This window comes from Acanthochromis polyacanthus, chromosome 20, assembly GCF_021347895.1.
Source record: "Acanthochromis polyacanthus isolate Apoly-LR-REF ecotype Palm Island chromosome 20, KAUST_Apoly_ChrSc, whole genome shotgun sequence".
Taxonomy (NCBI): domain Eukaryota; kingdom Metazoa; phylum Chordata; class Actinopteri; family Pomacentridae; genus Acanthochromis; species Acanthochromis polyacanthus.
Window position 1 is genome coordinate 11,242,238 of NC_067132.1, and position 21,993 is coordinate 11,264,230.

Consider the following 21,993-nt stretch of genomic DNA (forward strand, 5'->3'; position numbering starts at 1 on the left):
ATGAGCTTTGACATGAAAATTTTAACAAACCAAAGCTTCAAAATACAGTTCATACAAACATCTGGACAGCACATAATGACATCCAGGCCATCCCAGACCGACTGTTGGGCCTGCTGGACAACATCCACCTGTCACCGAAACAAATGATTCAAATAACCCAGAAGATGGACAAAACGTTGAAGGCCATGTCGAAGGACCTTAAAAAATGTTTGGCTCTGCAGAAAAGCTGCTGGAGGCAGCGATGAATGTACAAGATCCATCTTTTGATGAAGCTGTGGTGATGGCTTTGAACATTAATTTAAAAATCACTCCTCGACCAGACAATTTGAAGTCTGGAGTCGCCAAGTTCTTCTCAGCGGTGAGAAGAGCCTTCACCAAACCCTTCAAGCCACGCACCTAGATCAGCATTTTCGCCTTTTTTGGAAAAAAATTTCTACTTTTAGTGTTCGTTGACCTTGAAGGAAGGTCAACGTTCTTTTACTTTTACCTTCTTTTCTTTTACTTTCACTTTCTTTTTCCATACTTTTATTGCTCCACTTGTGATATTTTCTCACTCTTTGTCAGGGTTCTTGCACCATTTTAAAAGTCAAATTTAATGCTTTTTAAGACATTTTAAGACCTCAACAAATATAATTTAAGAGCCAAAAATGTCATAATTTCTGTGGTAGAAAATACTGTATTTTATTGTAAACACAATCAAAGCTCACAGTTGGCATTTTTTTTCCCTCCCCATTGTGATGCAGAACAGAGCCAACATAACATGGCCAAGTTGCATTATGTTAACCTGATAACCTCCGGCGGGACGAGCTCGCCCAGTCCCTCCAAAAAAATGCGGTGCGCCAGGCCACCGGGACCGGCCGGCTCCGTGAATTCCTGGCGACCTTGCAATTATGTCCAATCACCGCAACTTTCCCGCAATTTTGGCCAGCCTCCTGTGAGTTCCACTAATCAAAGCAGTCCCCAGCTCAAACGTAATGCACGTACGTGACCGAATTCACCTCCGTGTTTAGGGCAGAGGGATTTACGGAGCCGGCCGGCCGGCTTCACTTCACAGCCATTTTTTCTCTGGCTGTGAAGTGAAGCTTGTCATAGCCGACTGAGGGGTGGCGTCTGAACTAATGCTGGGTTGTGCTGGAAGCAACGCAGGGATTAGCCTGGCCCCACTAGCTGCTACCACATACCGCTGGTGTTTTTCCCCTCTCATGTGCGACTCTACGGCTTTGAGCCCCATAGTCCTCCGAAACAAATGATTCAAATAACCCAGAAGATGGTCTTTTTGCAGACTTTGCACATGGCGTTGTTGTTTTTAGCAGGGGCCAACCACCTCTTAAATAAATCGTCTTCCAGCCATTTTTCATTGAATTTACACGTCCCCATCTTTGCATCTTTCCGCTCACCTCGACAACCGCGAATGGCGACACGTCACGCAGCCACCCGACGCTGTACGGTACGTACCGTATAACATCTCCCATTGACTGCAAGCTAAGTTAATGAAACAAATACAAACTATTAGAAAATTTATGGCAGGTCACAGTGCTTTCCCATAGGCATTAAACACACCGTCTGGAAATTTAATACCTACAGCAAATTTATGGTAAATTTAAGACAATTTAAGAGCTTAATTACCTGGATTTTAAATTTAAGACATTTTAAGACTTTTTAAGGACCCGCGGGAACCCTGTTTGTCCTTATTCTTCCTTCCAGACCTTTTTTTTTTATAAAAATAACAACCTCTTCTGCCTCCTTTCTCCTCACCTCTTCAACCTCTGTCACCCTCATCCTCTCTATTTCTTCCCTTTCCTTCCATCTTGTCTTTTCTTTTCCTTTCCTTTCCTTTCCTGTTGTGTTTGTGTGTGTGTGTGTGTATGTGTGTGTGTGTGTGTGTGTGTGTGTGTGTGTGTGTGTCCCCTCTAAAGAATCGCCACCTTATCGCGGTGGAGGGGTTTGAGTGTCCCTGTGATCCTGGGAGCTATGTTGTCCGGGGCAATAGCCCCTGGTAGGGTCTCCCAAGGCAAATTGGTTCTAGGTGAGGGACCAGACAAAGGGCGATTGTGAAAACCCTGATGACAAAGACGAAAGCCGCTACCTCGTCCAGACTAGGGAAACCGGGGCCTCTCCCTGGAGCCTGGTCTGGAGGGGAGCTCGTCACAGAGCACCTGGTGGCCGAGTCTTTGGGCCCCGTGGGGCTTGGTCGGGCACAGCCCCAAAAAGTAACACGGGGTCGCCGCCTGTATATTGCAAAGATTTTATTTCAATAAAATGGGTCTCCCAAGGAACAGATTTTATTTCAACAAAATCTGTGAATACAGATAATAATTTGTGTAATCTTAATACTTATGTCAACATTTCCATTTGTGAAAGAATCTACGCATTACCATTGGTGTGTGCAATAATGTTATTTCTAGAAGCAGTACTTCTGTATATCTTGTATTATTTTGATCATTTTTTAATTTTTGAACTACTTTTTCAAAACGTTGCCACTATCTTTGCTGCTGGAACAATTCAAATGTCCCCCCTGCTGGATTAACAAAAAATAATGTCTCATTTTGTCTTCTGAGACATTTATTCCAAACATTTCCACTGAGTCTTGAGAGTCTAAGTGAATCAGCAAGCATTTACAAAACTATGAGCCTTCCGTGTCAAAGTGAAGAAAGATTTTAACAAAATAATGTCAACAGATATACAATCTAAAAAGGTCAGATTACTGATTGCATCAGTATTTACCTCATTGAAACCAGGGTTTCCTAGATACATCTTTGGCTGAATGGAAAGTTCTTCTCTTTATATTCTTCTCAAACAAGTAAAGTCAAGTTGTTCCACATTAAAATAGAGAAATAAAATCAACACCGTACTTCCTCAAAGCCCCAGAGACTTTGAAACCGATTTGTTTCAAACATCCAGTTTGAGAAAAAACAAAACAGATCAACAGACAATTGAAAAACACAAGAAAGATTCTAGAACTCTGCTGTAGAATTCATCCACAACACAGGTGGTGTGTGTGTGTGTGTGTGTGTGTGTGTGTGTGTGTGTGTGTGTGTGTGTGTGTGTGTGTGTGTGTGTGTGTGTGTGTTTTGCAAAACATAACCACAGTTGGGTAAAATTATCTCTGTTGCTTTACCCTGAGGAGCTGCAGAGCTTCTTCTAGAACATTCCCTCTGTGACATCACAGCGTGCACACTGTGGCCACGTTGCCTAGCAACAGCCAATGCGACAAAAGAAGCACAAGAAGAAAGCAAAGATGGCCGCTGTTCATCCGTTCTCCTTCAAACAAATGATGAATTATAATTTTTTCAGTTAAAGCAACAGATTTGTTTTTATTTAATAAATAAATAAGAGGAAGTCCAGAGTAGTTTTTGCAGGGACCTTGTATCAGCGCTGTCATCTGACAGAGTGACACCCAGCCATGTCTAACCGCAGTGCTCATGTGTTCCATTGAACTCAAAATGTGGAAACCAAACACGTCTATCTTTCTGTCATATTCACTCTGTTTTCACTGAAGAGGTCACTGAGCAAACGGAGGCAGTGACACAGGAGAGACATTAAAACACGGAAGCAGCATGTGGTATCATTAAAATACAGACTGGAGGTCGCAGTTACGGCCAACACAACACAACTCATGGCTGTGAAACATGAGATGATGAAGGCAACGGAAAATGTGACACTGGCAGTAAGAACAACATAGAACGGTCCAACCAGAGTGATGGAACGAGAGAACAAACTGCCAAACTACACCTTCTCCTTTGACCTTTTTAATTTATGCTAAAATCCATTAGCACTGCAGCTAATATTTTGACTGAGCTCATTTTTATGTAATTTTTAGGCAACAAAGTGCAGAATTTTGTGGTTGCGGCTCAGGTTTTTGTCACTCAACTGAATTTATTTGGATTTTGAACTGAAGGCCGACAAAATTAGACATTTAAAGACTCACTTTGGACTCTAGAAAATCATTTTTCACGACATCTTACAGAGAAAACAGTTAGCCAAGAAGGTAGTAGGCAGAAGCAACAATGGAAACAGCATTTCATGTCACACCTTATTCTCAAAATATTTCACAGATGCACTTTTGCACAGTCGTTTGATCTTCATCTCACCAGCAGAGGTCAGTTTCCAACAAAATATGGAACGCTAACTGAAAATCGCATCATCCCAGAAAGTATCAAAACACAGCTAATGCCAACAGAAACAAGACACAAGACAACACAAATGTGAAGAAACAACACAAATAAGACATAAAACAACTAAAACCAGACACAAAACAACACAAAATGAAACACAAAACAACACAAATGAGAAGAAACAACACAATCAAGACATAAAACAACTAAAACCAGACACAAAACAACACAAAATGAGACACAAAACAACACAAATGAGAAGAAACAACACAATCAAGACATAAAACAACTAAAACCAGACACAAAACAACACAAATAAGAAAAAACACAATCAAGACATAAAATGACTAAAACCAGACACAAAACAACACAAAATGAGACGCAAAACAACACAAATGAGAAGAAACAACACAATCAAGACATAAAACAACTAAAACCAGACACAAAACAACACAAATAAGAAAAAACACAATCAAGACATAAAACGACTAAAACCAGACACAAAACAACACAAAATGAGACACAAAACAACACAAATGAGAAGAAACAACACAATCAAGACATAAAACAACTAAAACCAGACACAAAACAACACAAAATGAGACACAAAACAACATAAAATGACAAAAACAGGACACAAAATGACAAAACAATGCAAAACACAAAAAGCTGACACAAAACAACACAGACAAGACACAAAAACATACAAACAGGAAAAAAACTAGACAAAAAACACAAACGAGACACAAAATGAGGAAAAACAAGAAACAAAACAAAAACCCATCACATAAAGACAAACAAATGTATACAACACAAGCGAGACACAATCCCATACCAATGAGAAAAAACAACACAAAACAATAAAAAAGAAGACATATTTTAAGGAAATGTCCAGCTTCTACAAGGGAATTTGCCATTCTTTTACACGGAAAACCATCTCCAGCTCACATCCAACACCAGAAATCTGCTTTCAGACTCTGTTTCACACCAAAAAACCAAATGCAAAACATCCCTTTTTTTTTTTTTTTTTTTTTTTAATAAAACAGCATCACACAGCAGCAAGATCCAGACTGTCTCCACACTACAAGGAATTGTGTGTAATTTACACAGCTGGTACAGCCGTGACCTAAACGCTTATTACAACCTTCTGATGTGTCATTGTGATTAGACAAGGCTTCATTAACTGTTTTCTGTGAGCAATTTTCTGCACAAATTCAATGTTTCTACTGTCACATTTAGCATTGAGCTCAGGCTGAATCAGCACCATCAAAACTGTAGATATGATTTCATTTTTTAAGCATATCGAGCGCAAAAAAATTGTTACTTTCCACAACAGCAGCTCTATTACCTTGTCAAAGTCCTGCAAAGGGCATCCACTCTTTCTCTCACATTGAATTAAACTTAATATGCTCATATTTCGTTACTTTTAATTGCTGTCTGTTCAGTGTAAAGCATTGGCAGTGTTTGCCTCCAACCTAGAGATTCTGTGATTTCTACATATAGATATACAAACACAACACAGTGGGAGACAAAAATTACAAGCGTTTCTTAGCGGCTCCAATTGACCCTTCACTAAGCCCCTCCCACAAATGGCTACTGTCCAATCCTACCTAGCAACTGTAACTAGGCACGAGAGGTCTGTCAAGCTTTCAGCAGAAAACTCCATATTTCATGCTAGGAGGGAAAGCTTGACAGGCGTAGGGACGTGTCAAGATGGCGCAGTAGACTGTCTAACTTTGCAACGCGCTGCACAAGACTTTGCATAAAACTCGTGAAAACTTTTTTAAAACTGCCCTACGTTTTGCTACGGTTTTCTGATACATTTTTTATCACTTCTGCTGTCACAACCATGGTGAAGAAGCGTGAGCACACGGCTGGAGCGGAGTTTACAGGACCGGGCTCAGTCAGACTAGCTTCTAGCGGCCACGACTACACTGCGGCCCAACACTGCTTATATTAGAATGATTATACTCATGTTGATTTGAGGTTATCATTGAATGACTATGAAGAAATGAGGACTACTATCAGCATTCTAAGTTGTGACTCACATGTGCTCGGAAGTAACAACGTAAAGAACAATGCTGACTTGTTCCTATAGTGAGCTGACTCGCTTTTATGATAAGAACATGCAAGTAACACGTTCTGTGTAGCACCGGTATCACACCACTAACTGCGCCACTGGACCAGTTCTAGGTTCTAAGGAGTGGGGAGCAAGAATAATTACACCAGAGACCGTTGCTTTAAGTAGAAAAGGCCGGCAATTTACTAAATGTAAAACACAAGTACAAAACACAGTACACAAAACCAAAAATACCCTGCAGGTTCCCAATAACAAAGTAAATGGAAAAAAAGTATTTCACTCTTCCTTTTTGTTCTCGAGTTCACCTAGTTTATTTTAGTGAAGCTAATCTAATTTAATTAGACCAGTCTCTTTTTCCTAGGTTGTACCTATTTTAGGATTCCTATTTTTCTTCCTGAGTTAACTCTTTTCCTTTCTTTTACAGGCAAGAAAATACCTTCAAAACCCAAGTAAATCAAAGTTGACCACAGTTATTCAAATCACATTCAAAAATATAAACATACGAAAATAAAAGTATGACACTTTAAATTTAAGTTCAAGTCCAAATGTGAGTTCAAGTGTTCAGTTTAATGAAAAGTTTCAGTTCGACTCAGTCCAAAAAATAATAGTTCAATCAGTTCTCAGTTCTGTTCAGTTCAGTTCAAATTAGTTCCTGATACTCCTACCACTCTGGCAGCGAGTTACCACACGCAGAGGATTTCCTCAATGACGCGATGGAGAAGATGAGTTGAAGGTCTCAGGGATGAGAATGAGAAAAAATATTTTCAGCTGAAAATTAGCCGGGGGTCTGGGGGCCAGAGGTGCGAAGCAACTACGGGGGTCCGGGGGCATGCCCCTCTGGAAAAATTTTGAAAATCAAGATGCAAAATGGGGCATTCTGGCACATTTTGGAGCACATTTTGTTGTATTTGTAGCCATTTCCAAAAACTAAATTAAATAAAATGTTCATGTTTCTTTTCTAAAAATTAGTGATAGGGAGAAAATATGACAAATATAAACCCACTTGTCCTTGCGATCAAAACATGTCAACTAGTCCAGTCTATTATATTCTGGTCAGATTTCCACAAGCCATTTCAAAATGCCACATCAGTTCTTATTACAAATTTGAAAAAGATGACAAAGGACTTGAATCTGGAATCAAGTGGTGACTTATTTCTTTTCTAAAAACAACTACATGTTAGGTACCAAATTCCCACATTTTTATTTAGAATAAAAAGGTTATGTCATGACCTTCATTTTACTTAAAAATGTGAAAGAAAACTTCAACTCTGGGTTAACAGCTGGTTTTCTGAAGGAGTTAGTTGTTTTCAAAACTGTTACCTTTTTGAACACAGAACTAGAATTTGAACACAGAATTTGTTTTGCCATTGAATGATATAATTTCGGCACTCTATAAATCATTTTATCAAAAGAAACTAGGAATTTTATATTCCATTGAAATCATTTGTCTCGTTCGTGAGATCGGGTTTTGTCATGCCTAAATGTTTAACGGGAGCCATTTTTGCAGTCACTGTCAATTCGTATCGCCGCGGACAACAAAACAGTAAGCAAACTCAGTAAAGGAAGCGAGATCGATGCCTACACTGCGTTGCTCACTTTATTTTGATGACATGCGATAGTTTTGATACTTAATTTGACATATGTCTGTGATACACACCTTCCTTTAAGCCCCGAAAAATGAAACGATGGAGCGCTGCCGCTTCTTGTCCGCCATGCTCGTTGTTCGCCAATCGGAACGACCGACATTTGAAACACGAACTCGCGGGATGTCATACGAGAACTGAGTGTTACCAACCAACGGGGATGTGCCTTGCTGTCTTCACCCACGGCGAGAAAAGGCTGCCATTCTAACTTGTTGATTTCAGCGGCGAATATACCGGACTTATGTGTCAATGCTTTCTAATATTTAGCATTACTTTTTTTTTTTTGGTGCGGACCACTGAGGTGGCAATGTCGGCAAAATTGTAATGAGGCGGTCACCTATACCAGCGAGGCGGCCCGCCTCGTCGGTCATATAGGAGGAGAAACACTGCTGTACATGACTGCTCTCACTGAGTGGCGGCTAGCATTCAGCGCAGTGGATATGAGCAGCCGTTCGATTTTACGACTCGCCGACCGTAAACATACCTCACCCCCCCAAAAAATTTTCTCCTCGAATTTAGACAATTCACAAGAATGACCCTGGCAATGACAAAATCCACGGAATGTCACAGCTCCCTTCTCCTCTACCTTGCCTGTCTCCCATCCGCTCCTCTGCCCTGTCTGTCTTGCCTGTCTCCCATCCACTCCTCTGCCCCGTATCTTCCCCTACAGCTCGGTGCCTGAGTGGAGTCTAGCTTCTCAGCTGACTCCACTCAGGCAATCAACCACCTCCACGGCTCCCGGACAGCTGACGATCATCTCACTAATGACCCACCTCAACAATAAGTACCGGCTCAGCCTTCCACTCCCTGCCAGAGTGTTAAACAAGAACCATGCAGTTCGGTTTGCTCTCTAGCCCTTGTACAAATCTGTTTTGAGTTCTTACCTTGTTTCTGACCTTGTTTTCTCCTGCCTCCCTCAGTTCAGCTGTCCGGGATCCCCCGCCATCCTCTTTCCCCTCCGGCTCTCCCCGACAAGTCACCGGTTTCCCCTGCCTGGACCCCCCACTCCTGCCTGGACCCCCCCACTCCTGCCTGGACCCCCACTCCTGCCTGGAACCCCCCGCTCCTGCACCCTGGTTTTCCCCCACCTAGCCACCATTTCACCCCCCAGCAATAAAACCCTTCATTCCAACCAGCCTTGGTGGTGTGGCTCTCTGCTCGGGTCCAGCCCTCCTCAGATCGTGACAGAACACTCTGGCCAAACATGGACCCGGAGAACTCGCCGCCAAGGCCGGACCTGCCCACTCCACTTGACATCAAGCAATTACAACAAGTCTTCCGTCAGCTCACCGCCAATTATCAGAAGATGCAGAGTCAACTCACCGTTTTAACCAGCCAGATGTCCTTGGTAACACCCGGCCCGACCCTGAAAAGTCAATACAGCGAAGCTTTACAGGCTATGGCCGCCACAAAGGCACAATTGAACCACTTCGTCACCCTGCTTACCCAAGTTTCCTCATCTCCAGCCCGGCCCACACCATTTACCCTTCCACCAGCCCCGGACCCAGCCAACACCCAGATCCTAGTTCAAAACGCGTCTGTAGACATCTTCTCCTCCTGCGAGGAGCACAGTGTTTTTTGTTTTTTGTTTTTTTTTAACGTACTATACGATTTGTGGGAGAAATGGAAGGATGAACTCAAGTATAATCCTGGGCCGCAAGCTAGCGGGCCAGCGACCCGGATTGGTCAACTACTTACCTTGTTACATCCGTGAGTTTTTGAGTGCTCCTCTGAATGACCCACCTGCTGACTCCCCTGGCAGCCAACCGGGCCCTGTCTCCCTGCCGCCCATGCAACCACCTGCCAAGCGGCCTGGCCGTCGACGACGTGAGGCCAGGAGGCACCGTGGCCCCCCGGCTCCGGTTCCGCCCCCAGAGGGGCTCCCGGCCCCGCCTCCAGTTTCCGCGGAGGTCGACGACGCCCCGCCTCCAGTTTCCGCGGAGGTCGACGACGCCCCGCCTCCAGTTTCCGGGACTTCAGCGGCCTTAGAAGGGCATAAGGCCTTCCCCGAGCCCCTTAGGAGGCTCTGCGCCTTCCCTCCAGCTGCGCCCCCGGAGGGGCCCCTGGATCTTGTGCCACCCCCGGAGGACCCACTGGCTCCGCCCCCGGAGGACCCACCGGACCCGGCTCCGCCCCCGGAGGACCCACCAACCCAGATGTCTGTCCGGCCTCCGGGCCGTCCGCCGGAGCGGCCCCTCTGCCCTGTCCGGCCCCCGGGCCATCTTTTGAAGCGGTCCATCCTGGCTGTGCCGCCCCCGGGCCGTCCCCCTGGACAGTCCACCCTGTTTGTCAAACCCTGGCCCGTCCGGTCCCTGCCCTACCTGCCTCAGCCTGTCCGGTCCCCAGGCTGTCCTCGGAGGTGGACCCTCCAGCGAGTACACCTTCGGCCAGCTCCACCTCCGGGCCGCCCTCCTGATCGGACCCTCCGCCTACCGGAACGGACCCACCAGCCCACTCATCCCCAGCCAGTCCGGCCTACGGGCCGTCCTCCGGAGCAGACCCTCCGCCCTGTCCATCCCCGGCCTGTCCAGCCTACGGGCCGTCCTCCGGAGCAGACCCTCCGCCCTGTCCATCCCCGGCCTGTCCAGCCTACGGGCCGTCCTCCGGAGCGGACCCTCCGCCCTGTCCAGTCCAGTCCCGCTCCCAGTCCAGTCCAGTCCCGCTCCCAGTCCAGTCCAGTCCCGCTCCCAGTCCAGTCCAGTCCAGTCCCGCTCCCAGTCCCGCTCCCAGTCCCGCTCCCAGTCCCGCTCCCAGTCCAGTCCTGTCCTGCTCCGCTCCCTGTCCTGCTCCGCTCCCAGTCCAGTCCTGTCCTGCTCCGCTCCCTGTCCTGCTCCGCTCCCAGTCCAGTCCTGTCCTGCTCCGCTCCCTGTCCTGCTCCGCTCCCAGTCCAGTCCAGTCCTGTCCTGCTCCGCTCCCTGTCCTGCTCCGCTCCCAGTCCAGTCCTGTCCTGCTCCGCTCCCTGTCCTGCTCCGCTCCCAGTCCAGTCCCCTTCTCCTCCTCTGCCCTGTCTGTCTTGCCTGTCTCCCATCCGCTCCTCTGCCCCGTATCTTCCCCTACAGCTCGGTGCCTGAGTGGAGTCTAGCTTCTCAGCTGACTCCACTCAGGCAATCAACCACCTCCACGGCTCCCGGACAGCTGACGATCATCTCACTAATGACCCACCTCAACAATAAGTACCGGCTCAGCCTTCCACTCCCTGCCAGAGTGTTAAACAAGAACCACGCAGTTCGGTTTGCTCTCTAGCCCTTGTACAAATCTGTTTTGAGTTCTTACCTTGTTTCTGACCTTGTTTTCTCCTGCCTCCCTCAGTTCAGCTGTCCGGGATCCCCCGCCATCCTCTTTGCCCTCCGGCTCTCCCCAACAAGTCGTCACCGGTTTCTCCTGCCTGGACCCCCCCCACTCCTGCCTGGACCCCCCCATTCCTGCCTGGAACCCCCCGCTCCTGCACCCTGGTTTTCCCCCACCTAGCCACCATTTCACCCCCCAGCAATAAAACCCTTCATTCCAACCAGCCTTGGTGGTGTGGCTCTCTGCTCGGGTCCAGCCCTCCTCAGATCGTGACACGGAATTCCACGGATCCATGGAAAATTCTCATCCCTGAGGTCTGGGTCTGGCTCGCCATCTTGAATCCCGTCTGTGGATGTGCACACCCGCACATGGCAGACCAATCCTCACTCCGACCGAGTTTCCAACCGAGCAAAAAAACCTGACCTGTGTAACAGGCCATAAACACAATAAAACTCTTTTCAAATCCTCGAATCACACAAATAAATTCTTCACAGTCTGAGTTGTAACGTTACTGCTACGGTGTTTTTTTTCAACTCAAAATGGCAGCGGAGCGGTCTCTTATCTCAGGGCTCCGTCTCCCGCACTAATTACTGCACAAATCTTTCATTTACACAGCTTACACACACTTTTATAACATTCACAGTATTCATAACCCAAAATATTAACTGGTAAACGGTTTATGACGGCGCATTTCTTTGTAAACAGCTACGTTTTTAGCGTTAGCTCTCCGCCAGAGAAAAAGAAGTACAACACGGTAAAAATGCATTAAAATAACCACAAAACTCACCAAAACCGATGTGGTTTAGTTCTCATAAAATCCCCGTCAGTTCCCGACCAGGTAAGTTACGTTTTTCGACTATTTTATCGACTTTTTCACTGCTTTTCTATTAATTAATCACCGCTCGTTTTTCTCCGCTTCCTCCTCTGCTCTCTCCCTCAGGTCTCTGCTGCAGCGTCACTGAGGCGCTGCGTCTGTGTCGCTGGTCCCTTAAAGGGGCAGCGACGTTATTTTCTGTCAACAGACTTTTAATCTTAAACACTAAATGATTGCTGAATTAACATTTTTAATTAACTCTGATGATTAATTGACATTAAATCGATCACTTTTAACTTTCAAACTTATTTATGCAGCTTTTATTCAACTATTTATTCTTATTTATGTCAAATTTTAACATGGGTTACATCCTCCCCTGTTTACCAAATGCACATCCCTGTGCATTTTGAATTTATACTGTCATAATTCTAAGGGTTTTTGGAAAGCTAGGTTCTTCAAGGGAGTCTGTAAACACGTCACTCAAGGTTTGAAATAAAGACTGAACTATTGTAACCAACGGGTTTCCTAGCTCAGGATAAGTCAGTCTTTTAGTCGCTTTTCTGTCTCTGACAGGTCTTCCCGAACAGTCGCTTGCGTTCTGGTTGTCAGTTTGGTCCAGATCACTTGTGTTTTCTTTGCTCTCCTGAGCAGGATGGACATTTTCCAGGTCTTCCTCAGGTAGGTTTCCAGTTTCCTGTCCAGCAGTTGAGTTGCTCTCTTCAGGATCAGGTAAGTCTTTCTTTTCAGGATCAGGTAAGTCATCAACTGCAGAATCAGGTGAGTCTTTCTCTATGGGTTCAGGTAAGTTCAGGTCATAAGTCTCTACTGGAGAATCCTCAGGGAAAGCTTTGGCTACGTCTGAAGGATCTTGCTCAACAGCAGTCAACTCTTTGGAAGGTTCCGGTTCATCCCTTTCAGGTAAGTGTTCCATGGGTTCGGGGGTCAGATCGAAACTTAGTGTTTCCGCTCTTAGGTTTCTGTGATAGTGATATTCCTCAGAGTCAGATTGGGATTCATCCCCTTCAGCTCCATCGGATGTGTCATTTTTAGAATGTTGTCGAGTTCTTAGTCGCCTCACTGCCTTTGGCGGGTTAGTTCCACTTTCGATTGGGGTCACAGGAAGGAAACCGCATGGCAGTAGAAGGTCACGATGAAGAGTTCTTTGTGGAAGTTAAAGAGAGCATCAGCCGAGACACCACCTTTACGAACGGCTTATAGCACAACAGCCACGATCCAGAGCGGCTGGCAGTAACAGATTCAAGACACTTTTTACTATTATCCATAAAAATGAATGCATTTTTCTTAATTATTTTAATGGGGTGTCTTAGTTGCTTATATTTTAATGCGACTTAGAAAAGATGCAGATTGCTTTTGTTGTTGCTAATTATGTATCTAATTCAGCTTTTCTTTCCGTAGCTTTTAGAAATCTAGCTTCTTAATATAATGCCCAATAGACCAAAACTGTTTGCTCCAGTGACACCGTATGTAGATTTGTCATTATCGTTTTAGGTACTCAGGTATACTTGAAACCACGGGGAACAATCTTTTTGCCTTAACTGCTGCTATTTTATTTTTTTACAGTGAGGGCTTTCACAAACTAAAAAAGCCAAAAATGAATAATTCATGTCGTCACTTTTTCATCCAGACACCATCCGCACAATAACTTTGATGTGTTATAGACGCAAACACAATGCAACAGTCCTTTTCTCGGTAGTTTGTAGCTTTTGTCCAACTCATAATCGATGTACATCTCTGGTCTCAGGTTTCACAACATACACTGGGACATCTCCAGCCTGTCTCAGGACAACATACACGTCAGACTCCCACCTGTCGGCTAACTTGTGCTTGCCTCTGAGACGGACGTGTCGGACCAAGACTCTGTCGCCTTCTTTCAAGGTGGAGTCAACAACGTGCTTGTCAAACCTTGCTTTGTTGCGACTGGCTGTCTTTTTAGCATTCTCAGTTGCTACTCTGTAACTGTCTTCGAGTTGGGATTTCAGGTTGCGGACATATTGCGAGTGAGAGCCTGGCTGATGATTGACTGGTAGGCCAAAGGCTAGGTCAACTGGCAATCTTGGCTGACGCCCAAACATTAACTCATAAGGGGTAAAGCCCGTTGTCTCGCTCTTAGTACAATTATAAGTGTGTACTAACGGCTTGACGTACTCCCGCCAATGACTCTTTCTGGTTCTCGAGGGTTCCCAACATGTTGAGCAGGGTCCTGTTGAAGCGTTCTACAGGGTTCCCTGTCAGATGGTAAGGTGTGGTTCTTACCTTTTGAGGACCAATGAGCTCACACAGTTCTTTTATTGTTCCAGACTCAAAGTCGGGACCTTGGTCACTGTGGAGTTTTTCAGGAATGCCATAATGGATGAAAAAGTGGTCCCACAGGGTCTTGGCCACTGTCCTGGCTTTCTGATTCGGGGTGGGGACTGCCACTGCATATTTCATAAAATGGTCGGTAACGACCAGAATATCTTTTGTGTTACTGGAGTCCGGCTCCACACTGAGAAAATCCAAGCACACGAGTTCGAGTGGTCTTGTGGCCACGATGTTAAAGAGTGGTGTGGCTTTCTCGGGCATGGCCTTCCGTCGTATGCAGCGGTTGCAGGTTTTGACCTTAGTTTCCACCTCGGCTGACATTTTGGGCCAATAGAACCACCTCTGAACGAGATCTAGGGTGCGCTCTGTGCCCATGTGGCCCATGTCATCATGGAGGCTCTTGAGGACTAAGGATCTCAGGGCTTCAGGGAGCACAAGCTGGTAGTGAGTCTGGGCGCCCTCTTGCCGCCTGCGATACAAGACACCATTTAAGACCTCCAGTTTGTTCCACTCTCTCAATAAGAGACCAAGCTCAGGAAGTTCCTTCCTCAAGGATGGCGGGGGCTTCTCTCCCAACTCCACTTGCCTCAGGACTTCACATATGCAGGGATCAGCATTTTGCTTTTCTCTTATTTCAGCTGATGTTAACGAGGAGACGACAGGTAAGCCACCAAGCTGATCTTCCTCTTCAAAGCTTTGTGGGAGAGCCATTGGATGATGGGCAAGTGACACAACCAAGGTGGTACTGGGTGATGTTTCCACAGGGTGATTGTCGGTCACTTGGTGGACCAGGTGTTTCTCACAGATGGCTTTGATGGTGTTTTCATTCAGGTGTGCATAATCAGCCTCTGACAAGTGTCTTTTTGTGAATTGTTGTATCCTCTCCAACTCTTTTTGTGATGTTGTGTCATCAGGTACTCTGCTGTGAGGACGTCTGGACAGCCCGTCTGCGTCTTGGTTCTGCTTACCGGCTCTGTACTGTAGCTGGAAATCGAACGTCGACAGAGCGGCCAACCATCTGTAGCTCGTGGCGTCGAGCTTAGCAGAGGTAAGAATATATGTTAATGGTTTACTATCTGTGACAGCAAGGAATGTGTTCCCGTACAGGTAATCCTGGAATTTCTCTGTTACTGCCCATTTAAGGGCAAGAAATTCTAATTTGTGCGCAGGATACCTGGACTCACACCTTGACAGACCTCGACTTGCATAAGCAACGACGTGCTTCCGTCCCTGTTGCTCCTGGTGGAGGGCAGCACCGAGGCCCGAGGTGCTCGCATCTGTATGTAGAATGTAGGAGAACTTAAGGTCAGCAAATCCGAGGATGGGTGCGGTCGTCAGCTTTTCGATTATGGTGTCGAACGCTGTCTGGCAAGCAGGCGTCCATCTGTCAACAAAGGAGTCCTTTGGGTTGAAGTACTTCTCAGGGTTCACTGTGGTTTTAGCATGCATCCTCAGCGGCGGGTAGCCAGCGGTGAGCTCGTTGAGTGGCTTCACGATCTTTGAATAGTCTTTTACAAACCGGCGATAATAACCGCAGAAACCTAGGAAGGTTCTTAGCTCCTTCAAGTTCTTTGGTTTTGGCCAGGTTTTTAATGCTGCTACTTTGTCAGGATCGGTTTCGATGCCTTTTTCAGACACGATGTGGCCAAGGTACTTTACAGAGGTTTGGAAGAACTTGCATTTCCCTGGCGACAGTTTCAAGCCAAACTCTTTCAACTGGTTGAGCACGCGCATCAACCTTTCCTCGTGCTCCTCCAGTATCGAAGAGAAAATGATGAGGTCATCCAGAAAAACTAGGGCTTGCTTCAAGTTCAACTCTCCCATACAACGCTCCATAAGCCTCTGGAATGTGCTAGGGGCGTTGGTTATCCCCTGAGGCATCCTGTTGAACTCGAAGAATCCTAGTGGGCAGACGAATGCAGTTTTGTGTTTGTCTGCTTCCTCCATCTCTATTTGATAGAAGCCTGATTTGAGATCGAGCACCGAGAACCACCTGGACCCGGTCAACGCCGAGAAAGACTCTTCCAGATTAGGTAAGGCATATGAATCCTTTACTGTTTGTGTGTTCAATTTTCTGTAATCTATACAGAGTCTGACATCGCCATTCCTTTTCCTGACAACCACAATCGTCGAGGAGAAAGGTGACTCTGACTCACGGATGACTTCTGCATCGAGGAGTTGCTGGAGGTGGGTACGCACACCCTCTATGTCCTGGGGGTGTATAGGTCTCGGCCTATGCTTAAATGGCGTCTCGTCACTGAGAGTTATGTGATGTTTGATTTTGTCAGTGCGGCCAAAATCTAGCTCGTGCAGTGCAAACACCGCCGGCATGGAACTCAATTTCTCTGTTATCCTCTCTTTCCACTCATTGGATATAGGAGAGTCAGTGAAGTCAAAGTTGAGATCTGGTTTTTGGTCAGGTTTTGTGGGGAAGTCTGAGCCAAGGGTCTTGACAGATTGAACACTCTTGACAGCGTGTATCTCTGCTATGACAGCCTTTGGAGACAGGGTGACGTCATGGTGTGACTCATTCTTGAGCATGACTGGTACGCAGCGTGGCAGCTTTGGTGGTAGACTTACCAGGCTATCTGTCACCAGGATGCCACCTGGCAGGGACGATGACTTTGGTGACTCTACCATCACCCACTTTCCAACATCAGATGTCCTGCAGCTCACTGATCCGTCGAGGACTTTGGTCTGTCCAGCTGAAATGGTCTCGGAGTCTCTACTATGAAGCCTCACCTCTCCCAGGCTGGAATCAACGGACTGTCTTTTCCGGATCTCAAGGGTCTTTAAGACGACTTTGCAGCCATAAGGAAGAGATTCATAGTTCTGGGGTGTGATGTCTGCGTACTTTACATCGAGAACATCCAAAGTATTTGTCCCTATGAGCACCGATGACAAGGTGGAGCGCATGTCAGGTACAACCAAGACCAGCGTAGGTACCTCGATGTCGGCTCCAACCATGGGGACTGTGGGGCGTGCACGCGCATCGCCACTGATGCACTTACGCCAATGGGGCGAGTCAACACACCGCGGCTCAGGGATTGCGGCAGCAGCTGCTCTCTTTGTTAATCAGCAGAGACACATACTCTCTCCTCTGTCACACAAAGTCTGAGCAAACTTTAGTATCTGCGTCTTTGGGCTAAACACAAGCTCCAACGCTATTGACCAGTGATCAGCTGCTCGATTCTTCATCGCACCACTCACAGATTGGAGCTCCGTGCGCTCTGGAGAGACCAGGCAGCCACAGGGCTGGGACACATAATATGCAATATATATCAATGTGTTTCCAGTAATTCCCTTTAAATATAATTACAAAAAACACCAACAAATATTGCAAATTTGGATTTTGTTTGTTGGATACTGTTATTTCTTATCAGTGGCTCAGCAGCACTGACGATGCCGAACCAAGAGGGCGCAGCATATCGTGCGCCCAGCAGTCGATGCGCACTGGCAGTTAGAAAACTGTAATTGGATAAAAGTTCTATCAGAAAGTCGCATGCCTGGACAGAAGGTGTATATTTTTTAATGTAGGATTTGGAGTTTGATTGATTAAAGCGGAGCAACTGAATGCACAATGACGCTCATGCTTGGAGCCTTCGGGACGGAGATGGATGAATTTTTTTTAAATGGTACACTTCCATGCGCCGGAAATCCAGTGTGGCGCCGGAAAACTTTAAGCCCTGCACTTTGTCTGTGTTCCAGTCCCCGTTTGTCCCACAACCGGAACTGAGTCTAGTTTAAAGGATCAGGCTTTGGGGCGCCATGTTGACTGTCCCATGCTAACTGCTTTTCTTTCAGCTGCTTCCTTTTCTCAGCTACAAGGGATGGGTTCAGCTCACTTTCACACTGAGGCTTGATGTGTCCGTCCTCTCCACATCTAAAGCAATACCAGGGCCTTGGTCTATTGCTGGTGTTGTTTACATCTCGGCTGTGGGGCTGCAGCCTTTGAGATGTGCGAGTGATAGGTGAGGAGTGTGTGCTAGCTATTTGGGGAGCTAGTGGTCTGGCAGTTGGTTTAGCTTTTCTACTGTCTTTCTGTGTGATACGTGTGAGCTGGGACTGTAAATCAGCTATTTGTTTCTTTAAGTCTTGGATTTCAGACCTGTGATCAAGAGCTGGCTGAGATGAGTTGCAGTCTTCACTCTGCACATTAACACTTTGATAATGAGAAGACAGTCTTGGCTTTGAAACACTGAAGTGCTGTTTCATGCGTAATGTTTTGGAAGAACGCTTATCTTCTGCTGTGCGGAGTAACAGGAGAAGTTCGGCGAAGGTAGGTGGGTTCTGTTTCTTTTGTTCTAGCTGGAGTTCAGCTATCAAGATGTTATCCCAGCAGCCTCTGACGAACTGCCTGAGAAGATGCCGGTCAAGGTCGCTTGCAGTTACACCTCCCCTCCTGAGGGTGGTGCTCAGCATCACCTGCAGCCGTTGTAGATAAGCTGAGGGTTTCTCACAATTATCTTGCATTGTGTTGAGATACTTTGCGAAGAGGTCATCTCCGTCCTCGACGGTGCCGAAAGTGGAGTCCAAGATCTCTAAGTACACATTAAGGGGAGATTCGGGTGTCAAGTACTTCACAATATCAATAGCAGGTGATAAGAGACTTTCAAGGAGCTTTCGTGACTTGTAAAGATCAGACTGTGTTGTGTCTTTAAGAAGTAGTTTGACATTGGAGCGCCATGCCTCATAATCCACTTCATTGCTGGGACGTGGGACATGCCCAGAGAAGGGTCTGAGTCTCAAGGAAGTGTGCACCTGCAGAGCAGAGTCTTCATTTCTCACTATGTGCTCAACGATTACTTTTTGTTTGTCAGGTGGATTGACGACAGAAAGTTTTAGAGCAGGCTGTGTCTTTTCTTTTGATGGTGTCAATGGTGGAGACCAAGGATGTTGAACATGCTGCTCCAGGGCCATGCTGGGCAGGGGGCTTACCTGTGCAGCATTATCAGGGTCATGTTGCCCTGGGGTATCAGGTGAGTTAGAAATCTTTTTGTATCCAAATCCGGCTTTAAACTTCTCCACAACAGTATCTCGGACCTGCCTGGTGTGTTCCTTGGTCTTCATGATGCTCTCTGCACTTTAAACAGAACCCTGAGACTATCACAGAGCAGGTGCATTTATACGAAGACTTGATTACACACAGGTGGATTCTATTTATCATCATCAGTCATTTAGGACAACATTGGATCATTCAGAGATCCTCACTGAACTTCTGGAGTGAGTTTGCTGCACTGAAAGTAAAGGGGCCGAATAATATTGCACGCCCCACTTTTCAGGTTTTTATTTGTTAAAAAAGTTTAAAATATCCAATAAATTTCATTCCACTTCACGATTGTGTCCCACTTGTTGTTGATTCTTGACAAAAAATTAAAATTTTATATCTTTATGTTTGAAGCCTGAAATGTGGTGAAAGGTTGAAAAGTTCAAGGGGGCCGAATACTTTCACAAGTCACTGTATATCAGGCGAGGCATCATTGATTTTTAGCTTGCCTGAACTTCTCAGGCTTTTCAGAGGTGAGCGATTTAAACAAAAAAGAAAAGAAGCAAAAGGGACATGATTGGCAAAGTTTTCATCCTGAAGTTGGAATTAGAAATATGTATGTTAAACTAAAATTGCAATAAGCATGATATGCTTTCTTGTGGGAAGCAAACTGGAATGCCATTGTATAATTACAAGTTATTTGTACTTATATATAGGTGGCAGATCTATGAAGTTGACAAGCAATTATGTCTCGCCTGATAGCATAGTAGATGCATGTCTGGGTTTGCAGATGAAAATCTGAAACTGGAAAAGAAACTAGAGGATCTCAAGCAGAAACTGAAATCACTGGAGTGACTATTTTCAAGAAAGATCAAAAGATGAATTCTATGTGCAGTTCCCATTATTTACTTTGTATTATGTTACATAATGTATATTAGTAGGCTATAATAATATCATACAATTTTATGTGGCCATGACTCTGGAAAGATTGGTGCATTGTTACGTAGTTGTAGAAACGTTCCCTTAAGGTGGTGGTCTGCTTTCTGATGTTCATTTTGACAATAGAGACATGAGCTCTAAGCGAATTGAGGAGACTCGTCCATCTGTCCAAGTCTGCTTTGACTCTACTTAGTGTTTGTGTATAGTTATGTGTTACAGTGCGATTCAAAGATGGAAAAATTTGAATTTCGAGGTACCTAAAATCCGGTACAATTGGAATGCCAGTTGGAAATTGCAACCTTTTAGCCAAGTCATTAAGAGGCAGCAATGCAGATTTTGTCCAATTGATCTTAAAGCATGAAAGGCAACTAAATTCTTCACAGATGGACAGTAAGTTAGGTATAGATTGTAGTGGCTTCTCTATAAAGATCAACACGTCATCAGCATATAATGACAGTTGATGTTGAGTGTCACGAACTGAAATAGGATGTACAGAGGTGGACTGACGAATCATCTGAGCTAGCGGCTCAAGAGAGAGGGCAAAAAGCGCCGGGCTCAAAGGGCAACCCTGTCGAGATGACCTGGTAACTGGGAACAGCGTAGAGGAGAGTCGGCCAGTAAGTACCAGGGCTGAGGGGTTTGAATACAAAACTCTTATTATGTGAATAAAGGTATTACCAAAACCCATTTTTTCCAAGACTGCCCACAAAAACGACCACTCCAACCTATCAAAGGCTTTCATAGCGTCAAGTGAGAGCACTATTTTACATTTATATATGTAATGGCTGAACGTAAAAGATTCCCTGGCCTCTGGACCTAAAGAATAAGATAACTAAAACTGCAGGCTACATTGGTAGAAAGCCTTTTTCTGTTTTTTTTGTTTGTTTTTTTAAATGAAATGTTTTGTATTAATAGCACATTTTTTAATGTTGACAGTGAAGTAAACTACATGAAAATCGGATGAGAAATGAGGAAATTATGATTTAATTTCAAAGTACATCATTGCTTTGAATGGGAACGTTGCTGACCAAGGTACGTTTTATCAGTCTGTTTCCTGGCTATAAAATCAAGCCGTTTTTTCGTTTTTTTCGTTTTGAGCAATAAACAAAAAAAACAGGAAACGGTTCATTTTTTCATTTTTTTGTTTTCATCCCCAAAATGAAAATACGACTCCATATTTCGTTTCATTGGTGGGCGAGGCTTCGGAGCCTGCCGGTGCGGTGCCCATCACAATAAAGCTCCTGCATAGACAAACTGACTTTCATTGTATTGCCTACCCCCACTGTACTTCCCCTAATTGGTGTTTTGCCACGAGCTCTCGCGCGATTTCGGAACGAGATTTGCTTTCCAGCGTCCTGAGATTTGGATACAGACCACAACAAAGAGCGATCGCCAGGTAATGTGGAGGTTTTTGTTCACTTCTCATCTCTAGTATGTTGTGGGACACTCATTGAACTATCCGAGCCGGTCAGTGTGGGGCAAAAGCACGTTAGGGCGGACTTTGACGCGGGGGGGCCAACTGCCCCATACTTTTCGCTAGCCGAGCAGCTGGCTGAGCTGCTAAGCTGCCTGCCTGGCTAAATACTGGAGCTATGTCGAAAATTCATTTCTCCATCACTCACATGTATGAAATGACATATGTAAACAGACCCCAGGTTGAAAAAAACCGAAGTTCCGCTTTAATACATAAATCAATACAATGACTGAATGTTACTGAGAAACCAGCTGTGATTTTATCACAGACTGTATTTTTGCCAGTTTACATTTATGTATATATTTATTGTCTTGGTTGAAACAGATCCTAG